The sequence below is a fragment of the Photinus pyralis genome, unplaced genomic scaffold (genome assembly GCF_008802855.1).
Source record: "Photinus pyralis isolate 1611_PpyrPB1 unplaced genomic scaffold, Ppyr1.3 Ppyr1.4_LG3b, whole genome shotgun sequence".
NCBI classification, from domain to species: domain Eukaryota; kingdom Metazoa; phylum Arthropoda; class Insecta; order Coleoptera; family Lampyridae; genus Photinus; species Photinus pyralis.
Genome location: NW_022170510.1, coordinates 16,974,245 through 16,999,439, shown reverse-complemented (window position 1 = coordinate 16,999,439; position 25,195 = coordinate 16,974,245). Strand labels below are relative to the sequence as shown.

The 25,195-nt window shown below is 35.1% G+C and overlaps 1 protein-coding gene across 11 annotated transcripts in view; it reads right to left on the bottom strand.

Annotated features, from left to right (window-relative positions):
- Nucleotides 1–25,195, bottom strand: part of LOC116166335 (homeotic protein antennapedia-like) — a 269,786-nt gene that overhangs the window by 113,162 nt on the left and 131,429 nt on the right. The window lies entirely within an intron of this gene.

Below are 25,195 nucleotides of genomic sequence, written 5' to 3'. Positions count from 1 at the left end.
CTAGTGTGGGAAGTATATATTTACACAAATGTCAATCTACGTTCATTTCTTTAGTTACTATCTAGGCGTCGGTGATTGAAGATATTAGACCATTATTATCGGTTTATATTTATCTACATTTAAAAATGACGTTCCGTTAAAGATTTATATTTCAGTAATACAGGTTATGCGGCGTTATCAAAACCAATGACCCCAAGCCGTTTAAATATTTTTTATTTTGGGGAAAAATAGAATATTTGAGAATACCGGCAACTTTTTTCATGTTTCGATAAGCTTCAAGTGACGATTAAGTTTTTAAGTGTATAATTTCGCGGCGCCAAAGTCTCCCGGCGTCCAAAATGTCTCGGCACAAAATCGTCCTGAACCACGTTGACCGCGCAAATTCGGCGACACCATAGTGAGAGCGAAACGGTCTGGATGCGTAATGAATCGCCACTACAAATGAAATTTTAGCTATTGGTGGGCGCAACAGCTTTGATATTTGATTAGATTATAGAAATAACACTTACTATGGAACACCCTGGGTAATTGTAAATAATGTGAAAGAAAATGAAATTCTGAATGAAAAACTAAGACAGAGAGTAATGTTTATGAGCGTAGGAAATCGCTGGAAAAAACATAGCTAGTAAATAAACTACAACGCACTCAATATAAGTTAATAAATCTTTAATAAACATTCGAGCATTCCCTTCAAAAATAATTAATTTTGTTGAATCTTTCCATAACACAATGCACAGTTGTTTCTCTCAATATAATCTTAAAAATGCTTGATATTTGCTCATTTTACCAACGTCGTAGGCCGTAGCTCTACTAATAAGAAAGTTGGCATAGTTCCTACTACATATACAACTATACGGGGTTTCATTAAAAAAAAAATATTTTGAATAATATTTCCATCAACAGATGTAATTTATTTTTCAACGCATCGCAGATTATGAGATCCAAAATTCGTTCTTGAAAGTGTAATTAAAACTTGAGGAGACATTGACTGAACAATTAATAGATCAACCAATGCGCATATTAAGATAAGTAACGTCGTGCTTTTCATGAAGTTTTCTAAAATATAGGTACAATTTAACTGGTTTTGAATCTTCTATAACAAACAATTAAAGAACCAAACCTTCCTCACCCACTCAGGAGACACAAAAGTAGAGAAATGTACGGCATCAAATTAGCTAAACAACAAAGTATATCCAAGGAGAAGAAGACAAGGCAAAATGAATCGCTGCAGCCACAGTGCAAAATTCCAAGTAATTTGGTATGGAGAAATAGAGGGTCAGAATGTTCGAAATTGTATGAAGGCTTTAAAGAAAATAAGATTTGATCGTGTAATCATAGTACTAGGTTCAGTAAAATCATACATCAAATATGTATATCGGGTTTCATGGAGTTTAGAATAGTAAGGAGAGAAGGTATATAATGTCGCCAGGAAATGAAGACTAAACAGATCACCTGATCTACGCAAGGGATAAAAATGTTGGAGAATGAGAGGAAGCATAGTAGTAGGCATTTTAGAAACATGACGACAGTAATTGTGCACAATTTCGCTCCAAGATTTTCTCCGGTCCTTTTATGAAAGAGTAATTATGATCCGAGGAGTCTTAGATGCTACACCCTGTACACCAGGGAAAAACTCGTTGGAGATATAATTGATATATACCTAAATAAACGTGTTAATTAATGTCTTCATTACCTCCTTCATCAGGGAAAAAGTCTCCAACCTTGGTAAAATGAGGTAATTTATATAGGTACGTCATACGGTATAGAATTATATAAGATACTGCAAAGCATAGAGCATTTTAAAGAATTTATCATGAATTCATAACGGTCAGCGCCGCACACACTCACCTCAAAACTATCTTGTCAGAACAAAATGTTAAGATGTATAGCAAATTCGCGTTTTTTGAATTTGGCGAACATATATGTATTTAAATGCACAGATTAAGTTAGGTAGGTATATCAATTAACAAATTGCTTGTGCAAAGGCATGCAAACCGCAGTTTTCAAAAGACTACTTCAGATTATTAACATTATTTTGCGCGAAGATTGTGCAAATTAAGTATGACTAATTGCGGAATTACCACAAGGCACAGCCTTGAATTTTAAAATTGTCCGAACTTGCTGCAGTCTAAAAGTAACTTAATTTCAATACACATTGTTTAAAGGCTATTAACTTCATTTCGAATCTACATTTAAACAAATTTAAGCTTTTAATCAGCTATGTACTACCTACCTACTCAGTGCAGTTGCTAATGCATGCAATGTAAATGCATCATTCACCGAGAAAATCTAAGCACAATACAGCATGTAATTATACTGCAGATAAACAGCAATCGAACCGTGTCGTCTCTAGTGCTAAAGTTAAGCAAGCAAATTTTGTTCTCAAGTTAACCCAAATGGCAGCACAAAGAAATAAATATCCTCATTTAACAAAAAAGTCGTAATTAAGGATTTAAAGTAATGTTTACATTTTACCTATCTTTACTGTTTATCTTTAATATTTAATTCAAAACAACCGTTGCTTCTAGCGTTCTAGCATTACTATATTTGTCACAGGAAGCTATAAAATTTATGAACGGAATACCGGGTTAACAAGGCATAAATATTTGAAGGCAGAAGTCAATTAGTTTTGTAAAAAAATTTGCCATAATTACATTTTGTCAAAATGGTGTGTTAACCTAGAGAATTTCGATGGGCTTACGATATCCGACAAATTACGTGCTTAACTGGTTCAGCTGACCGGCTCGTGTACATAATTTAATTTCCTAAAACTTAATGATACGTGAAATGCTTAATATTACAGGAAAAGAAGAAAGTTTAATTTCCGCTATTGATTTGTAGGACGTACTTTGGATTGTTGCTTATTCCATAATGAATGATCAGTTTTTAATTATGTAAAAGTTGACCCCGGTTTCCCATTTTATGAAAATGCACCGGCTTTCTTATACACAATCTTAAATCTAAAGCTGTCAAACAGATAATTTATTAACATGCAAATTTTATTTTATTATTCTTTAATTTAAATCACTATATAAAATAATGAAACTAATACATAATTTATGAGTCCAGAAAAATGGTTATGGTTTGTGAGTAACAACGCAACACTGTCCGCGCACAGAAGTAAATCATTTAAAAAGCAGATAGTACTAACATGTTAATTAACACAATGCGACACGCTCTCGAATCGTAGAAAATTGCCATAAAATTCACATACAACAAGAATATTGTAACGTAAACAGGCAATAAAACGCGTTAAGAAGCAAAATAATGCACTTACAGAGTGCTAACTAAAATGAATTAAACTGAATAAAATTCAAAGAACGCCTAATTACCTAGGTTAAGTTGTAACTAAGTACCGTCTAACCACAGTTTCAACGAAATCTGCTAAATTTCGTCCTAAAAATTGAATTTCATTTTCGCTTAAAACTGTTGCGAAAAATTACGGTTGGAAAAGGAATCGAGGCGCTTCTTGCAAGGCGGCTATCAAACTAAGAAATTAGCATTCTGGTCAGGTCACCGACTTTAAAAGATTTAAGTTCATACGAAGTATAGTGAGGGTGATACCAATCCACACCTAATCCATTTTAGATTAAGATTCTTGTAAGAACCGAACGGCTCTGTACTGCACTTTATTGATTTACTTTAGGGAAACGTTTTGCTTCGATTTTGGACAAATTAATATAATGGAGAAAATATTGTGATTAAAAATAACTAACGACCATACTTAATTTTAATATTGTGTTATCCTGCCAAGATTAGATTTATTAATATCTTGACCTTTCTCGTATTGGTGATTCCTCATTCTGATTGTTTAAAAATTTATAAAACCATTAATTATAATAAAAGAAAAGATCATAGTCAATGTGTTGCCAACAAAGTAAGTGATATATTTGTATTTATTTATAATTTCTTTTTTTCTTCTTAAATACTTTGCCAAATGCTTTTGATGGTATAATGATATATAGGATTATTTTGCCTTTGCAATAAATTTCATTCTAATTTCAAATGGGACATATTTCCACATTACACATTTTAAAACGAAGTTTAGAAAAAAAAGTGTGCGATTAATACGCCCTTTGCCATCATGCTTAATATTAACGTTAATCTTTCCAAAGTCGGATAGTTTCTGCCAATTAAATATATAAATGATATATATTGCCAATGAATTACTTGCCTCTCTTGGGAGTTTGAACCAAGTTTTTTATATCTAAAGGTGTCTATTACTGTTGACAATCAACACAATATGAAACATGGTAGGTACCTACTATACTTTAGGAAAAAAATGGATTTTGCATAAAGGGCGAATAAAAGGATTAAAAGCCAATGGCATTTTTTAATTCCTTAATTTACAAGAAATCGAAATACAAATAGTTTTAGAGAGTATGTGACTATTATGGAACACAAACATCTTCTGAATAAAGACCCTGCTGAAACTGCAATGCAAGAAATTCCCACCCATGTCAACTGTCAAAAATCAGATGATGGAACTGCCTATAGGGTGTCGTTTCAAAGAATGCTTTAAAAAGCAGCATGATGAAAAAGCTAGGTTAAGTTACATACTAGCGAGTTAATTTTTACTTGAGGAAAAATCGATGACAATTAAACTATAACATTAAAATATTATCGTCATTAAATATAGTCTTTAAATCCATGATGTAAAATTAATATATTAGTTTGAAAAAGAAAAGAGAAGAGAAGGGGCGGGATAAAGGTGAAGGGGCGAAGTGAGACTAAGGGTAAAAGAATGCAACATAGCAACATCGACACCATATAAGGAACCAAATAGAGAAAAACGTAGAACAATAGCTCTTAAGATAAAGAACTAGTAGCGTCCAGACGGACGGGCGGACGGACAGACGGACGGAGAAAGTGGCCACATTAGCACATTTTTTTTATTTTTCTGGAAATGCACATAAAATATGCAGTATGCAGTAATGAAGTTTGACACATAGCAGTCTAGATACGGGTATGTTTCAATTTTAAATGTCATTAGATTAACGCAGCAATTGTTTTTTACTTTCCTCACTAGAGAAGAAAATCACACTTTATTCACTCTTTTTGGATACAAAAGTTTTTGTTTCTAAAGTAATTTCAGAAAAAATAGTCTTTTAACGTTTGCATAGCGATGATGGTGGCGTGAGGTTCCATATTCACTATATAGCTTTATCCGAATAGAAAAACTTACTAAGCACAGATACGAAGACGATCGATGGCGCATTTTTAGCGCAATCTACGAATCTGAACGCGAGTGTTTTACCTCTTTTCCATCTGTCGGTCTGCGTTACCGTTATCTCTAGATGGGATATCGGCTTATGATTTTTACATGTCGACTTAACCATAATTAAGGAAGAGAGTATGCTTCTTTTTGCTATATATTACAGACAAATTATTTCAAATGTGATAACTAAATGTAACCATTGCTTTAGTGTCGTAGTACATAAAGCTCATGGTTAATTTGCAACGTCTCTAAACTACCGCGACCTGACAGAATATTAATGTTATGATATTCCCTTACGAATTCTAACAAGTGATGTTTTATTAACCAGCGCATCATTATATCAAACTATATTGCGAACAAGCTAGAACCCGAGCATATTTTGTTACCGCTTTAGCGATTCATGTTGGAAGTTGTTTTTGCACGCTTCCCTTTCTCTTTTCATGAAAAACCCTCACGCCAACGTCAGTTCACTACAGTTAATCTGAAAGAGATGAATTAATCCGAACTCCATGTCAGCCAAACACTCTAATTTATTGCTTCAGGAAAACGAAATTTTGGCAGTGTTTTATCTAAATTTGAAATCTCTGTCGGCGCAAAAACAACCATGTAATTAGTTAGATTGCATTTTATTGTAATTAAAAAGTTTCTTAAGGTTATGTGAAATTCACGGAGGATTATTATGAAACCGAAATGCATTTTAAGGCGTCTAGGGATCGATATTGTGGGAAGGGGGTGGGTGCAGCTGTTGTGTGTATAAAAAATAAATGTGGAACAATTTCAGAATAACTTCATTTAAAGTTACCAGTTAGAGAAAGTTTAGGGTAACTGTCTTAATTGTCAAATTCGCCCTGTAGTTAGCAAATGTGGACGTACATGCGATTTTGCTCCCAACGAGAGCATACCGTAACGTTTTCTCTTTCTATAATTCGTCTCCAACGCCATATATAATGCGTCATGCCTGCCTGTCTATCTGCTACCAAAACCTTAGAGCGCCCGCCAGCTACTAAATCAATACCCAAGCGAACTTTCCCGTCTCAACCCCCTCGTCTTAACGCCTCTCATCTTTACCCGCACATTGGAAGATTGAAAATTGCCCTGAACCGTACAATTTAAAATAGTATGCAATGTATGGTTTAGAAGCAATACGCAGGGCAAATTGTTTGTTGCATATCATATCAAGATTGGGCTATTAACATGAATTTATGTCCAATCACAAAGAAATGCGTTAAAAATGACATTAAATTAAAAGGGTCATAACTGGATTAAAGCGGAAAAGCAGAAGGACGAAAATATGTTTCTCCGCCTACATGGAAAGTTAGTCATGTTAGCTGACGGAGTTTGAAGCATCGCTTCGCGAAGTTTACGTCTCCTTTGAATTATTTATTTGTAACTCAGATATTTCGAGAATTAACTAAAATTTTAGTTTCGGATCAAAGAGCATTCATAAATTTAGTATAGCACTTTAAGACCAGAAAGTGTTTTTTTGACAGAAGCAACACCGACCTTATTCAACAAACTATATTTTAGGTTACCCATATGAAAACTAACTGCTACGGAATATAGCATCTGTTTAGTTACAATATGTGACGAGATGAACAGCTGCAGTCCGTCACGTGATATACCTTTGCTCACGAAGGATTTCTTTCGAGAAGGAACGCTTTATTGACCGCATTTGTGGAAGAGTGACGGGCGGCAACTACAATCTTTGCCGGTTTACAAGGGAAGAGATACTCTAGTGTGACACAGAAGCCATTACCAATTGCCCAGAGCAGTTTACAGAGGGGTAATAGTTACTTATAAAATGGCGGTAAGTGCAAAATAATCTTCTTTCGACCACTAATGGATACCTTCCTCAAAAATGTCGTTCAGATATATCTATACCTAGTTACTGAATGTTTTCAGATAAAGGAAAATGTGCGCCCTTTATTAGACGCGACCAATATACATACCCGATAAAAATCTTATGACATTTGTTGATATGAAATACCTACTTCCATAACTAGATACAATTTAAGCTTGTTAGGTATCCTGTGATCGAGATAATATTCATGACTTTTTTTATTTGAATTAATTTAGTAAATTTGTGAACACTTACTTGTCAAAGTATACCACCCAAATAGCTATTAATGAGGGAAATAAATTACATCGGGTATCAGCAATTAGGTAATAGAGCATTCTTTGCATAACAATCTTGCTGTAAACGCGGGCGTCTAGTAAAATATTCCAAAAATTAAAACTCTCTGAAAGCGGTACAATAAAAATTGGATACGCATAAAATGTAGGTACTCTAATACGTATGTGCGCAAATGGATGTAGGTATAATTCACTCAGTTATAATATCGTCTATACACTTTAGTTACAGTCTGTTACGTCAACACCCCTACTTTCGAACGCCAAACCGAATAGAATGAATATAAAACTGATCTGGGTTAATTTTTTGATAAATTCAAGAAAGCATAATCGTAATAAATAGTTGTCAAATTTTTTTGTCTACGAATTGTCGTTTTAAAAACAAATCACACATGCGAAATGTTACATAAGAAGCACATAAATTTGTTGTTTTATTTAATATCATACTATAAATTTAAGGGTGCTCTCGAGTCAAATGTAAACATATTTTTTAGTTTCCACATCTGGAAAACAACCGCATAATTTTAGATGTTCTATCCGTGTCACAGTAAAGATAGTAAGAGAGTAATTTATTCCGTTCCATATATCATGCGATAAAGATAAACAGCAAATCATTAGATGAAAGGTGCGATAGATATTTAAAAAAAACGCATTTGGAAACACAACCTTTATTTGATACATTTGAATTTGTAACATACAAAGTATTTTAAGGATAAATAAATTTATAAGGCCGGTTCATAAATTTTTTAAGTGGGTGACATCTATTACTGAAAAAATTATTTAAGTACCTCGCTCTGCTACGCAATTAGCGGGCACTATTAATTTTGCACGCATTCCGCGTTTTAAATGAAATGATACCGTTAGAGATGTCAACATCCAAAAGCTTTCAGTCGGGAATTAATGATAGTCATTGTCTCGTAGGCTGTTATTATAAGTTAATTTCTATTAACTTCTAATGGGATCAAACCACAACAGGTTGGATTATCATATACATATTTAACAGGTGGCCACGGAATTCGTTTTTACGAGTTATAAATTTGCATTTATTTGTAATTGATGGGTTTGCACGTAACTTCAACTTGAGAGGGCATGGGGCTTGATTATATTATATCGGAAGGTATTTGGAAGCCTAGTTTTGACATCAGGATCTTAGCTATATAGGTATAGTTAATTTTTGATGAAAAACATAAAAGACAATGGCAAATATAGTTCCTATACAAAATAAACGTAGATACTTATATGTGGCGCTAAGAACAAAACTAACGAAAAAAATTCTGCATGCCGGTACTGTGTAATTTGTTCATCTGCCGATTATTTAAATTTTATAATGATATACATGTTTCAGCATGTACCCATACGTTATTATTTTTTGGTTTAATTAGGTGTATACACTGAAAAAAATAATTTGGTTTTCCTTTTACTATTGTAGTAGTAATGTACTTTGGATTAACTACAATAAGGACAATTCTACTAGGATTAATACTGTGCGATCAAAAATGAGTTGCTGTCGAGTCACCTTTGGAACTTTTGTTTACATGGTAAATCGTATTTAACTTGAACTTCCAAAGGCGACTCGACAGCAACCCATTTTTGACCGTTAGTACAATGATAGATACGCACCACTACAAAATGGTACACTCTGTAAGTAAAATTTACCACTACGAATGTGTTGTGCTAAACGGAACAAAATGCTTAAAAATTATACAACTCTATTTCTTGTGAATTTTACCACTACTAATGGTTCGCAACGAATAGCTTACTACTACAAACACTAACATTGCAGACTTTGACTACTACTGCGGTTAATATTATTCAAGGGATGTGTTACGGTTAATGAAACATTAGTAGACTGAAAGAAATATCTAGGGATAATTTGGCCGTGGCCATTTAGCGGTTGAACATTGACGCGTTAAGTGTAAAAGTAATGTAAAGTAAAACAATAAATACGGAAGAGTTGCTAAAGGATTGGAATCTCCAAGAACTACTTCCAGTTTTTACTGGAAAAATGCTGTGCGAATGTAATTTCTTCTGAAGGGCGCCTAATTTTCAAAATAACTTCTTAAAACAAATAAATGTCTGCTTTGGCGTCCGTATTTTTATCTTCGGTCATGTGGGATGTATTCCGCCGAAGAAAAAGTTGATATTGTCAATTGGTATAGTGCTAGTAACAGTTTAAGGAGCGTAAGAGATTTATTTTCTGGTAAGTCAAAGCAACAATATTCAAACTAATTAATATGACACCCAGATGTTTATTTGTTTTCAACAGTTATATTGGATGGACAAAATTAGGTGCCATTGAGAAGAGTTTTTGCCTTTTGAAAGGAGACTTAGGGAAAAACAGTAGGTATATCCTCGGTATATACATAAATCCCTATGTCTACTTCTCAATTAATATCACTGTAGAAGAGTTGCCTTTACTATTATATTCTTTTTTAAAGTATATTTCCTAAACTTACCGAAGTAATATACTAGCGTACGATTTACCGGTGTGTAGTGGTAAATACCTATAAGTTTTAAGAAAGCGATTATCATAACAACACGTAGTAGTAAAATTCAATGAGATCAGTAGCGGTATATATCACTTCGCTGTAATGACCATTGGTACCAATTACCATTCTGTAGTGATAGCTGTTAAGATTTTACAAGTTGGCGCCTATTTTACCATAAAAATGGGTACCCCTGACCGGTTTTTTTTTCAGTGTAGCAGTCGTGATTGGAGTATAGTTCTCATCAAAATAAAGTTTTTTTTTCATTTTACACAAACGATAACCGTGCAAAATGATAAATTTGCTAAAAACAGACAAAAATCAACGCGCAACCTTCTTGCCAAACCATTGCGTTTGAAGGTTTGGAATTAGTAATTACACATCATCTTTCAAGGGTGCACGAGTGTTCAATGAGGAGCGCGTATAATTTATTTTACACGAGGTAAAAAAATGAATCATGTACCTACGAAAAAAAACAATGGATAAACTTTCTTCATGGGCTAGCGAATATGATTTATATATGACCTTGATTACAATACTGAAGCGCATTCCATATCACAGTCTTTAAGTGTAGATTTTCGTTTTATCGGGAGGAGTATAGAAAGTCTGAATTGCAAATATGCAAAAATATGAATGCAGCAAATCGCGACCAAATCTCATGTGGTGGAATCATGTGATTTTGAATTTTCGTTACTTTTTATTTTACAAGAGCAATCGGGGGCACTATCAGCTGTAGAGGAAACTGATTTTAACGTAGTTTTCGATTTGGAAGCACAATTGCATTACAATTATTTTTTATGTGTATCAAGTGATATTTTGAAATTTTTGATTAGAGTGCAAATTGGTTACATAGCATTAAAATAAATTTTTATTAGAGATTAAAATGATACCCTTGATGATACCTATATACCACGCACTGTGGTTTTCTACTTTTTACTGAAATACCTAAAATTTTTAATTCAAAATATTATCAATGTGTTCTACCAACGCCTAAAACATGCTGTAGGTATGGTTTCAGTTTTGTTTTCATTATTGGCAGGTAATAACTAATAACACTTCCATCAAGATGAGGAATAGGATAGAAATATCGACTTCTGTAACAAACAGTATTTACAGCCGATGGTTATGTCAAAAAGATTCCAGGAAGGCGGCCAAGTGCTATTGTTAACTGAGGAAAGTCGCTTTACTAACGAAAAGTTTTCCAAAAACATGGTAGGTACCTATGTATAAAAGTCAACATACAGAAGACTAGTATGGCGTGTCCAAAGCAATGTAAACCCCATCCTGTACACCGAGCATGCGTGACAGGCGCCATCACCGCTATCCCCACCGTGCGCAATCTGTCATTTTTAAGGGAGGTCAAAGAATATCAATTGGATGTGTATTATAGATACAGCTCTTTAAACGTTATACCATTGAATAAAAATAGTGTTTTTTTTATTCAATGGTTATATGCTGTGCGAAAAGAAATGTATCAGGCTGTTTAAAAGTATAGCTAATAATCTTACTGACATCTAACGTAAGTTGGTGCTCATAGGTATTTCTAGATTAGTCAATTCTTGGAGTCAGGCAATGTACGCCTTTCTACGACATTGTAAACTCATTACAATTAATGGATTGGAAAAAAGCTCAAAATCTTTTCCATGTAAAATAGGTACATACAACTAACACTGATGAATTGGGGGCCTGCTCTTTTTATTTTTGACAACTATGAAATCCTTACATCTGCCTCTAGGGATAACTAGAAATTATATTTGATGTGTTCTTTACCTATTATTTTCGTTGTAAATACATTCATTGATATAACAAGATTATATTTCGTGGTTTAGGTAAAAAAAAGACAAATAGTCATAACCTAGATAACGTAGATACGAATTTAAAAAAATCATTAATTCATTAGGTACAATTAAGTTTTAATGCCCCCTTCCTACATCATGGAATAGAAACGAATGAGACTTCCTTTTGGAGTTTCACCCACTGTCGAATTAAGTTTTGGAGGGGTTGCAGACTTGCAGTAAAGTTAGTGACGTACTACAGCACCGTACGTACACCAAATTGAAAAACTATAGGTATACTATACAGAACAGATGTTGAAGTAACTAGAATTACTAATTTGTTGAAATACATAAACATAACAATATAATTTATTTAATTTAACTTTTAGTCTAAGATTCGAACTAGAAACGACGATATAAGTGAGTTGTGGTGGGGTGGTGCATCGCTCGCACTCGCTAATGCTATAGGTACCACTAACTCCCGAATAAACAATGCTGCTACAGTAACGTATTGAGGCGAGCAACTACTGATTTTCATTTGCGAAGTGATTTATTATGACTCGCATCCGCACACGGTTTCCCATAATTTGCAACATTGCTTTGTCGTTAAAACATTGGGCGCGGGAAACAGTTGTCATAAGCGCTGAGTCGCTGAGTACGGCTGAACGCGGTCATTGAATGGCGTTGCAATTATCAACGATAAGTAGCAAGTTATAATTTTCCTCCAAAAGCACGCATGCGCAATGAACAACTTATTTGTCAGTGCATGACTGACGTGCACGCAAGTAACGCGCGTTCGTATTCTTCGCAGACAAACATGTCTTTTGTTTTAACATATAAAACAATATAAAAAAATCATATGAAAGATAAATATACAATATTTTTTATTCACCTTTACAGAGATGCCATGCTCATGGTCATTCAAATGCCATACTGAAATATAGGTAAGATAAAATGTTTTATAGTGATTATTATCGATGATAAAGATAACCGAATCAAAAACAGTACGAGTCTTGAAGAATGTTTGAAGAAGGCAATAGTTTCCACTACTACTACTGAAAAAATGGAAAGTGGAAGAAGACAGGCAGTGAAACGGACGCGCAAGTTAAAAAGAAGTGTCAATTAAACCTAAAAAACGTAGTGCAAACACTGGAACTACATGTGGCTGTTGAACTTGTAAAAGTTAAACAAAAACACAAATAAACCACAATAATATATTAAAACCTCAAACGCGTTTGAACAGCCATAAGCATAACTTGTTACCCGAAACCAATTACCTATTTCAGCATGGCCCAGTTTTTTACAATTTATAGTAATGTAACTTTAATTCTTTCAAATTTCTCATATTTTCCCTTATACTGAGTTATCTGTGACACCTTGTTAGCGTATTTTCCTCAAGGTGAAAAATGGCTATTTGCCGCACTTTGTTGTCCGTCCGTCACACGTACTCCTTCTACACCACTGAACCGATTTGGGCGATATAAGGTTCATTGGGAAGAGCTTGGTCCAAGGATTCAGGGCATACCGATATTTTTTGGTTTTGCGCATGAACAGTATCAAAAATTTGAATTGACGTTTGTGCAATATTTAAATGAAACTATATGTAAACACTATGAATATAAGTAAAATTAACGACGTTTTCAAAATGTTGTTTTGCGCATGCGCAATGCCAACTTTCTTACTTACGAAAGCATTTAATAGTTATTTAAGCTACAAGGAATGTAAGTACCGCATTAAGCTTCGAGGAAGTTTATAATATTAGATTAGAATATTATACTTCCAAGAAGGTTAATAGCAACTACATTCCGTGTTGCTTATTAGATTTTTCGCGCTAATTATTAAGGGAATCGCGGGAGATGAATTATTGTGCAAATGTAAAATGTGACACATAAGTCATTATTTTCCTCGGAATGTAAGTAAAGGCGGAAACACATTACTGTCACGTCACGTGAGCTCACGTGCTATCACGCAAACTCACGTTATCTGCGCAAAATGTGCAACTCCATTGACGTATAGAAGTTTATGACGTTTTATGTCTTTAGAATCATACTACTGTCACCTCACGCATTCACGACGTGCTGTTCTGATCTCGCATGATATCACGCCTCCGATATCCCGCAAAATTACATTTTGTAGTAGAACGTGACATCACGTCAAGTGTTTTCCGAAGTGGTTTCGTCAAGAAAAGATGGACGAACATTTAATTGAACTGGTGAGACAGCACGAAGGGCTATACAATCACTCCTCTGCCGAGTACCGGGATCAGAGGGTTCGACAAGAAGCTTGGGAGGAAATTGGTAGAATCTTAATTCAATATTTCGTGGACTAATTGACGAAATTCCCCCACTTCTTCTCTTCGATGATTTATGTGGTGAATCCAAACAATGCGCTGTATTCCATTAGCCAGTATAAAAGCAGCCACGTATTTTCTATATCCTCTTCCTCGTCTAAAGAACTTGACGAAGAAGAATCTCTACTTTGCTTCATCGCTACTAATGACTAAATGCAAATCTTAAATTGCAACGACAGCTACCGCGCGACACCGTGAGCGCACACAAGTGTGTCTCCTAGCTTGACATCACGCGAAGGTATGCTTGACGTGATAGCACGTGACGTGACAGTAATGTGTTTCCGCCTTAATAAGATTGTAAAGTCTGCTGTCAATAGCAACCAATACTCGAATGTAATTGGAGCCTTACATTTGACGTTGTCATGTATATAACTTTTGGCCGTTTGCACCGACAAATTTAAGCGCTAGCTTATACTGTATTCATTTTAAGAAGGTAGCGGTAGAAAGCATAGGGAAGTTTTGACCTTCACTGTAATTGGATAAAACACGAGTCAGTATTACAATGAAACATAAAACGACTGGTGAATTTTGTAAGGTGGTAGTTTATGTTGCCAACTAACCTGCCGAAGTGTCATTAGTTGTTATTGTCAAAGATTTATTTCTGTTCGCAGTGCTGAATATTTCTACTTTACAATAATTTATTGCCGTTTTACATTTTTCCTGTGTGTGTTTATCTTCAAACACAGCGCCATCTACTACTTTCTTATAATGAATGCAGTATAGTTAATAAGTTAAGCGTAGCTTAAAATTCATGAGAACGATTATTGAGACAATGGTTGTCATGGATTTTAAGCTACGCTTAAGCTAAGCTAGCGCTTAAATTTGTAGGTGCAAACGGCCAATAGTCTTACAAAGACGGAAGCGCGAAAATGAAATTTAATGCATAGGCACTTGGAATACAAGCAAATCTAACACCCGTTCTAAAATTTGGTTTTGCGCATGCGCAATGGCAACTTTCTTGTTTATGAAAGCAATTAAGTGAACTTTCTACAGGGTGTTTATTTAAAGATGGGCTATAGAAAGTACACACCTAGCATTACGCAATCTAAAGGCGTTGAGTTATTTAAAATGAGTCATAGGGAAATTTACATTGCGCAAATTGTTCTCAAATCTTGACCTTGCGCTTATTTATTTCAGTGACAGTTCTCGATCTCAATCCTTCAAACTGCATCAACGAAGCAGCAATATGTATTCCGCCACTCGAAGAGGTGTTCATGTAGTACAATTTGTACAGGAGTGGGCACAGTAGCTGAGTGGTAATTCGAGCTATTCAGTGCCGAGTATCGGGTATTGTTTGGTTGCCGGTTGAAAACAATTCGAGCACCGTTTGTAATCTCATACATTTATATCGGATTTGAATAAATTTGTTGATTTAGAAACAATTTCTGCAATGCCTACTGTGGCAGATGATTCGCGAGTAAGCTATACTTACCTGAAACAATTGATGCAATGTAGATTTCCCTATGGCCCATTTTAAATAACTCAACGCCTTTACATTGTCGTATGGCCCATTTAAAAAAAAAACATCGTGTATGTAGGCACTTTGAATCAAACTAAAACTAATACCGGTTTCAAAATTACTGTTTACGCATGCTGTATGTCTCATTTATGAAGGTATTCAATGAAATTTCTAATGCAGACAATGCGGAATGATATTTACGAAATCATTTAAAAAATGTTTCTTATGTAGACGCTTCGAATAAAGGTAAAAACGAATGTCCATTTCAAAATTTGTTTATATTTGTATACGTTCCACTATTTTTCATTAAACCGTATAGACTTCGACGATAGGCGGCTCATTTGAAAGAGAATGGGGTAAGGATCACCCGTGCCTATCGGTATTTTTTTTCGGTCCTAGCATTAATATTATTAGGAGGAAAATACGCTCTTGTCATTTACCTATGTTTGCATAATGACATGCACGATGATAATTGTTTTATTTTTCCAGATACGACAGAAACAACGAAAAAAACTACAATGGCAATTTGCTCAGATATTTTAAATTGGAGACTACTACAACGAATTAATCAGAACATTATCCTGTTTCCCCCAATGCCATTTCCATCAATTTCGTCTGGATCATAATTTAATTCCATAAATACTAATAAATCTAAAATGTTAGAAATTAATATGTGATTAACTTCATTAGTCTATCACCATGCCTGAAATCATGATACATCATATCTCATATGCAAGCAAAGAATCCTATAATTTTATTAAGTTTCATTACTTTTCATGATAATTTTCAAAATCGCTAATGTAATTTCAACCTGTATACGTATTCCCATTCATCGTCAAATTTAAATGATTGTCAGTATCTAATTTTGTATCTAGTAGCAAAACACGAGTTTGATTTGGAAATAAGTGTGGTAATTCCGGTGCCATGGGGTGTCTCCTGCCCGAGACATGACGCGAATCAGCACCAAGGCGACTAATGGACGTCAGGCACGGCATCAACTGTATCCACCGGAAAATTACGGCCTGCGAAATTGAAGTAGTTTCTAGAATACAATTTGAAACAGAAAATAATTTAGATGTCTAACTTGATGTTCTTTGTCATGAGATCGCCGAGTTTTAATTATATTATTATATCTCCGACCGTCTACTATTCCAAACTTAGAGCAAGGCTATTATTTGTTGCTTTTAAACATGTATTTAAGGCTTTTCTGTATTATTAGAAGTAATCGTTTATGAATGTTGACAGTTTGATCAATTATTATTAGTTACGTAAAACTAGATTTTCACAGAAAATTCATTTACAGCGAGGGGTTGCATGTCTGTAGGGGGTAAAATGTTTGTGGAAGGAAGGTTAAAAGGACCTACTGATGGATTTCTCTTTGTGTTTAGTTACTAGCCCGTTCAATTCAACCGGATCTTGTGCAAGTAAATCACAAGTATGTTAGTCTGGACGGTACGGACACTACCCCCTTTGAGCTACTTGTTCGTTGCCACCGCCTACCCCAATGTGCACCCTGACATTCTATTATCGATTAGGTTACAACACCCCATTTAAAAATATCTGTAATATGATGAATTTGTGTTAAATGAATATTTCCAACCACATAGGTACACTTTTAGGAAATATTATCGTTGAGAAATCGAAGGTACCTATTAAATAATGCATTCTCCTTCACAAGTGTACAAAATCCCATGCTTTGTTATTTATTGCTTTCTTTCCTCCATTTTCCGACTGTAATAATATTCCTTCCTCGCTTAAGTTCATCACTAAACCGCCCCCAGGGTTTCCAATGAGAATGGTAATTATTAGGGTACATACACAGGGTCGAACTAAACAATCAGCATTTGAATACACTCGAGTAGTTACATTCTATTGAAGGTAAATTTATTCATTGGACGATTAATTAAAAAACGAATTCACTACAGCGTCGTTAATTCAAATTGCTGCAAAAGTGTAGTTTAGCTCGAGATTTATATTTTGCGATTTTATATCTGATAGCTTTAGGCGTGTGATTTTCGGGGAAGCTCCAATCAATCCAAGCGCTGACCCGTACACCATCCCTAGGGAAACTTGCTATTTCTACATCAGACACCCTCTAAAGACCCCATTCTGCAAGCTCATCACTAGTGAATCATCTTTCAGGGTATATAGCCACATAAAAAATAAATATTTATTGAAACCGTGAAAGTTGCGAAATGAAGTGGCACGGTTGTTATACTGTCGCACACCGTTTGTTTACAATTAGCTTTAATATCCTTTTACATTATAACGTGTTGTCGATATCTGATTGTGTAAATGATGCTTTTACACGTATCTCGGTACGTGATCCAGGTAATCGACTGCTCCTACACATGCAAAGCACCCGTAAATTAAAACATTTAATGAAGATGGTGATTTCTGGTCCCACTTAACGGAGAATTATAAAAATTAATTTAAATATGATGATGATTTTATATTGTGAATAGACCACGTGCCTTTCGTTACGAAAGAGAATTACACACCGTAACAGCAATTAAAAGAGGTGATGCGTAATTTTTACGAGTTCGAAGAAACGGATCTTTATTTTTTATTTTTATTTTTTTACAAAATCTCCCTACTAACTAATTCGGATTTGTGAATATAAAATAATTTACATTTATTGATTTCGTCTAATGGCCAGTATCTTGGTGTTATTGCATTCATGTCAATTGGCACAACGTAATCTGAATGGGGTGGACAACCAGAATTATAAAACTGATGGTAATATAGCAACTAAGGATACATTGGAGGCCTAGATTAAAAAAGGTATTCAATAGTGACCGCAATTTTTTACGAAGCATGCCTCGGATCCGTGTATACACGAATTGGACCCCAACAATCGTTTATAGGTAAATTTAAATAATCAAGTTTGCGAAGGCACCTAATTAATACCTACACTGCAATCAAAAGTTTTCCCCGATTGTAAATACTATTTTGGATAACTTATAATTGAGAAATAGTATCTATACAGAGTGTGGTGTAATTTAATTCCGTATTGAGGGAGTACGTTTTTATAATAATTTTTTTCTTTAAATTACGTTAACTTGGATTATTCTTGCAATTGGGAGACAATGCAATTATGCGCATTTAGTGGGTCACTGAATCCAGTAAACAGACGTATGTAAATCTGAAGGCTGTCTTTGGAATATAATTAACGTATAAGAACAATTTAATAAGTGAATTTCCAAATATAAGCCTTGGAAGTAATATCAAGTCAAAATGCAACAGAACGGGTAATGAATTTACCAAACAGTACACAAAGGCATTTGTAATGAGATGAATCATTATTGCTGGCATTGTCCTTCATGTATTTTTGACCCTGATGTAGGTATATTTCAACATTTCATTTTTTGAGAATTTCAATTTTTACACCCTTTGCGACAGTAGTGCATGCGTTCGCTGAATGTACAAAGACGTAGGCTTTGAAATTTCCATGTTTTCAATGCCCAAAAAAGATTAAGAGGCAGTAAGGGGGATGTAAGAGGGATAATATTCCGTACGACCTCCGCTGTCCTGTAAAGCTCAAAAAGAGGCAATGGGAAAGTGTTTTTTTTTTTAATTTGTCTGTATCTTGTCAAAAAACATCAGAAAAACTAAAAACGAAATCGGCAAATTTCGGTTTATCTGGCATATCTTCGGAGGTAGTCTTAATTTTCCAAGATCCCCATGATTAGGCATCCATATCTTTGGCCACAGTGTATACAATAAACCAAACTTCACACTCATTCCTATAACTGTGGCACAATTGGCGATCACCTAAGCGATCCCTTCCGAAACTTGTTCAGAGTGCTTAGGTAGTGAGCATAGTCCGGACTGTCCAGCTGCCGAAGTGGCGAGCCGCGGTGAGGAGGTAGGGAAAAGGTACAATTTTTGAGTTTTCGGCTTGTATATTGGCAACGATTCATATCGTAGGGGAAAATGTTCTTATATTAAATGAAAGTTCATTAAATTCTCTACAACCCGCCGTCTGCCGTTTATTATATCCCCTTTCGGTTTATGAGAAATTATCATTGTACGCACAACGTCTCTTAATGTTTCACTTAATTACTTCACGTTTTCAACCTCTGTGCCCGTGAGGGTCTTGGCAAGGATTGTTTGTCCTTGGCATCCTCATCCTCAGTTGTCAATGGTACTTCCTGAAAGGGCTATGCATCGTCTTCGTCAGCGTCCTCTAAGCAGTGGAAGCACGGCGCAGAACAGTTAAGCAATAAGCACTGTCTTTCGGCATCCGCTGGGTCAACTGCGACCATTTTATCGTGAATTTTTATCGACGAGCTAAGAGGGAACGCGTGATCTTTGTGGGAAGTGTCCAGACGCATGAAAGTGGGGAATCATTTTTTTCACTCAGTTAAGGTGCGCGTCCCAATCACCAGATCGTTCGGCATATATTCTTTGACCAGATAAGTCATCTTGAAATACTGGATCCAAAGCCGAGCTGTGGTTAATGTGGTATTGTTTGCGTTTTGTCCGTCCGTCCGGACCCACTTCTGCAGATTCGAACTACTTCTAGGGGAATGGTCCTAGACTCCTGGAAGTCTGATCGGCTTGTGGGTCAGTTTAAACTTCGAGTTCTAGCTGGATTCGATAATGTGGACCCGGCTTAATAGCAAAGAGTGCTAATAGCGACCCTTTATAATGAGATAATCGCCTGAGGCTTTTGAAAGTGCAATTTAAGTTGCCTATTATTGTGTTAACGTTTTGTTTTTTTTTAAATTGCGTATCTACTTTTTAAGAACACTTTCATAGTTGATAAAAATACCTATCTTTAAGTGTCGACGTAAAAAATACTGTCGCATTTCCTATTGGTACTTATCGTTATTCTATTCATTACCTACAACCACTGTTACTTATTCATGAAAAGATTTTTGCATTATTGCGTGTAATTAAAAATTTTCATTATTTCAAAGAATATCTAGTATCAACAAATGCTTAGAGTTCCATTACAAAAGCAGCTTTTCATAAGAACGTTTGGCTGTATTTTTTACATATTGTAACGTTATTTATAAATTCGGGTTCGATTTATATCAATATTTATTAAACAAAACTAAAACACTATAAAAACTGTACAATTTATATCGACTATTTATATCACACACTTCGCAATTTGTATTTCCGCGCTCGATGTTTCATCCGTACTCGATCTCGTTCGGTAGTAAACTGCCTGCGATGTTCGGTCCGCAACCATTTATACACGCAAGCAATGTAAGTCCAGAACACTCGCGTAATTACCGGATAAGTCTCGAATATTCCTATACAAATCCCACTATCGCGCGCGTAGAAAATTCCAGAGCGCCAAAGGCGACGTCACGTCTGGAGCGTTTCCGTTACAATATCTATGGCGGATTGACAACAGAGGAGCCTTAAGACCCACTGACTCTGGTATAGTATTTGACTTGTCAGAGATTTTACAGCATGATCAGTATTTCACTCATCTCCATATCTCGGAGTAATCAAATTCTATAATATCAAATTTGCCTCAATTACCATTCGCAAACTATTCTAAATCAACCTTCGTTATATCTCGATTTCTCTTTAATAAAATATACGAAATGATATCAACGTTTTAATGGAATAGAAGACTCAAGGGAGGACCAGACGACCTGACAAGTGGTTGAAGGTCCGAGTGATCGAAAAAATGTGAGAACTTAATCAGATCTAATAAACAGCTATAGGTAAATAATTACTAATTGCATAAGGTGAATTTAGATACAGAAACATTAGCAATGATTTTGATTGAGATTTACAATTGAGAATTCGCATCCAAGATTGTTTCAAGAATTTTGACTAACGGTGGATTGGCATTTCATCTGAATTTATTAAATCAATGGCAACGTGAACTATTGGTACGCCACTGCTGGGTAATTTAATAACGACATATTCTTTCAGCATTAGGCTAGATTATGATCGATTAAGGTAATAATATTGTTACATAGCCAACAAAAGTCGAGGAAAATATGATGTATTTATTATTGCTGATGGCCAAAGAGATATAAATGACAAATTAACACAGAAACGGAATTTAAATATGTTTGCTAGCTAAATAAAGGCAATTCACCTTGTTGCGTGGTTACAGGTATACAGGAATTCATAATTACTAAAGCCTGACAGTCGAATTACCTACTTTAAATTTGAACAAGAAACATAAATCATACATGTTTTATGTGGGTATATGTCAAAACGTTGCTCTTGTTTGGATAAACGTTATGCAAGTATAGTAGCATGCAGGTCGATAACGAATTTTGCAATACTAATTCATTTCGGAAGATCAAGAGCTATTAGTATTGGAATAGGTACTAGATCCCAATTAAAGGTACAAACCGTTAGGTTCCCGTGGCAAATACAAAATTGAATTTCTCAAGTAATACAAGAAAATTGGTACAACAACCTCAACCTTAGTGAGAATGTGCAATGTGCATTTCCAATTGTCGTTTAAATTTCTGAGTGGCAGTGATAAAACGCAAGTTTAAATAAGATACTCATAATCGTAGTCGTAGTCGTATTATGGGGAAAAATCCTAGATTTCACACTTTTTTTATTAGGGTCGTTGTCTGTTAATTAGAATATTTATGTGTTGCATAAATTACAAACATATAACATGCAATGAAATAATCAATCAGATACTAATTCAGAATTTGAAAATTGCAATTACTTAGGTACTGCTGAGATAGCTTCCACCAATTTTTAATTAGTTTAGTTAATGTAAGTACTTATTCAAAAGTAGGATACCAGAACAAGGGGATGAACTAGAATGCGGTCCTAACGTAAATACGCCATAAAACTGTTTACGCTATCTCTACAAATGTGCAATAGCTAGGTAGCTTTAAACTTTCTCTTAAAGATCCCTTTTGTGTGTTAGTCATTATTACCCATTTCAGTTTATTGCCAACGAAAAATGTAAAGAACCCTATGTGCAGAAAGAATGCAACTTTCCCTTTAGGTATAACACAAATAGATATGATTCTTGGGGAATTGCAGGCAGTGACGGTATTCATACCAGAAAGATTACACGTGTAAAGTAGAAGTGTAGTGTATGTAGTACATAATGATGCGGTGGTAGTTAGTAATTTTGGATTTTCTATTACCTTCCGAAACGGCGATGGTCGTTACTCTCATCTCGCTTAGGGAGCTTAGAAATTTTCTGACGATTCAAGCAAAAGTGCGGCGTTCTACGTAAGGAAGCCTCCCGTGGGAATTTGGTACGATTTTATGGTTGAAATGAACGTTTAGATAAATTTTATATGGTGCTAGGTGTAGTAAATGTTAAATCCGACATTATTTACGGCGCCTCTAACAATATACGAAAATATACAAAAGAAAAGGTGGATTAAAGAAATTAACTTAAAGTGGAAGTAAGGATATCATAGGCATTTGAAAATGGTTGATTATAGCTACTACAGGAAATAGGCGGATCTTGTTTGGAAGATGCATGTCCTTGTAAACGTCCCGGATTCTTATATTAACTACAATTTCAAAGCTACTTGATTTATTATTATAGCATAGTTGTGTAGCTTCTATTAAAATGATTATTATTTTTAGGTTTTTGAAAAACAGTTCCGAGGCGGTAATTAAATTGTGAAGGAGCTAATTATTGCATGTTTAATATTAGGAGGATAGGAACCTACATATTTATTTGGTATAGGGAAAATCTGCACATTGGCCGGGTAATTTACAGCAACAAACGCAGTTCTAATGCTTCAATCAAACTATACGAACCGAAACACCTAATTGCGAAAAGCTTTCGTATCGTATACACCACCCTTAATGGGATTGTTAATTACTTGCTACCCGCAACCATTACCGAAGAACACGACCCCTCGATTACGTATATAGCGCAGTGGAGTTCAATAGACAGAAAAAAACGATTCCCGTCTAAAACACGCTAATCGGTAGCCACCGCATAAGATTATAATTCAGTAAGGCATAACGTAACACTCCTTGGTCATTTTAAATTTACAATTTTTCTGACTTGTCTTATCTAACATGCGCATTTTTTGGTGATATTGGTATCTAATCTGAAAACTTTTGAACAAAAACGTGGTACTTAATTATCTCTAAAAACGTGCAGGCAATTTACGTAAATATAGAAAAATTGTACACATGATCTCGCTTTAAATAATTGAAAACGAAAAATAAAATAAGCTAATCTCGATAATGGTACAGTATCATTTCTATAATCCTGTATCGTCCCTGGACGTGTCATACACGACTCAAGAGCGTAAAAGGTCGTTCCTCTCACATAAAAGACCATTGGCACAGATTCTGTGCCATTGGTAATTATATTATGCAATACAGTAGAACACCGATTATCCGATGCTCCACGGGAACGGACGAAGCAAGGATAATCCAAATCTAAATTAATACTTATTTCTTACATATTGAGTACATATATAATATGTACTAAAAGGGATAAAAACAGAGTATTTTTATACAAAAAAATTTGAACTTCAAATATCCAAACTAAAATGTTTACGGTGATAAATTGTTATTTTTGGATAGTTACGCTTTTGAGAAACAGTTGACATGTTGCTGTGTAATTTTAAAATGTAAGTTAAAAAATGTAAGTTCAATTAATGTACATTACGGCACAGTTAATCCGCTGCCCGGATAACCCGTGCACATAATCGGGGTTCTACAGGGTGTTTCGAAATTCGCGCACATGGACTGTGGGATGGTGTTAACAACGAAAACTGAATAAAAAGTTCCTCTACCAGTTTTCGATCAGACCGGCACTTTTCGAAATGTCGTTGTTCGAAAAATCTGAAAATGAAAATGCCGGAAAAGAAAAGATAATTCAAAACAATTTATTGTAATTATCGTACAATTCAAATTGCGAAATAATGGCCGGTAATTATTCAAATCGAGAATATTACGATATGCCGATGGCACTTGGGGCTTGTAATAATCGAGCAGGGCAAGCGGTGCGTTTATACGAGTTGATGCGACATCCTCTGCGGCGGCTACCAGATTCTAACGTTTTTAGAAGATTATAAGACCGAATTCTGTTCAACGGTAATGTTTCGGTGCCACAACGTGTTTTTAAAAATGCGTTATTATTAAGTTTAACCAGTGGGGCGCAGCGTATGGGGGGGAGGGGAGATTTTTAAAACCGCGGTAGCACGAAAATAGCGGTCTGATGGAAAACTGGTAGAGGAATTTTTTGTTCAGTTTTTATCGTATAACACCATCCCATAGTCCGTGTGCGCGAATTTCGAAACACCCTGTATATGTACTGCATCTACAAAAAGCGAGCTATACTGTCAACGTCATTTTAAAAATATGGTTTTACAGATAGTCTTACTATGTTTGTAGGTACTACACTAATAAATACACCAATAAATGAAAAGCAAAAACGACTTCGTGTGAAAAACCAAAAGTAGATGCGTGTGCGTTTTTCTGTGGGACACATTTGTTGACAAGTGAACGAAAAAGGTCATTTCAATGCCCCGCCCCGTTACTTTTATGAACCATATCATTTTCGAAGGAGTGGTAGGCTTCAAATAAAACGTCCTGCACATGACATTACTTACACATTATTTAATGGTTTGCCTATAGCATATCTGTCGAAAAAGGGCAAGCCAATATAAGAAAGTAATAATTGCAACAGTTTGAATGCATTTTTATTCATTTAGGCAATCTAAAGATTTTTTAATCAGCACTGGATTTACCACACAAGGCCTGGGCCTAAGGGTGCGTTGTTCCAAGGGGCGCACGGTCGCCAAACCAATTAAAAATTCACACTTATGATAATTTCAACTTATC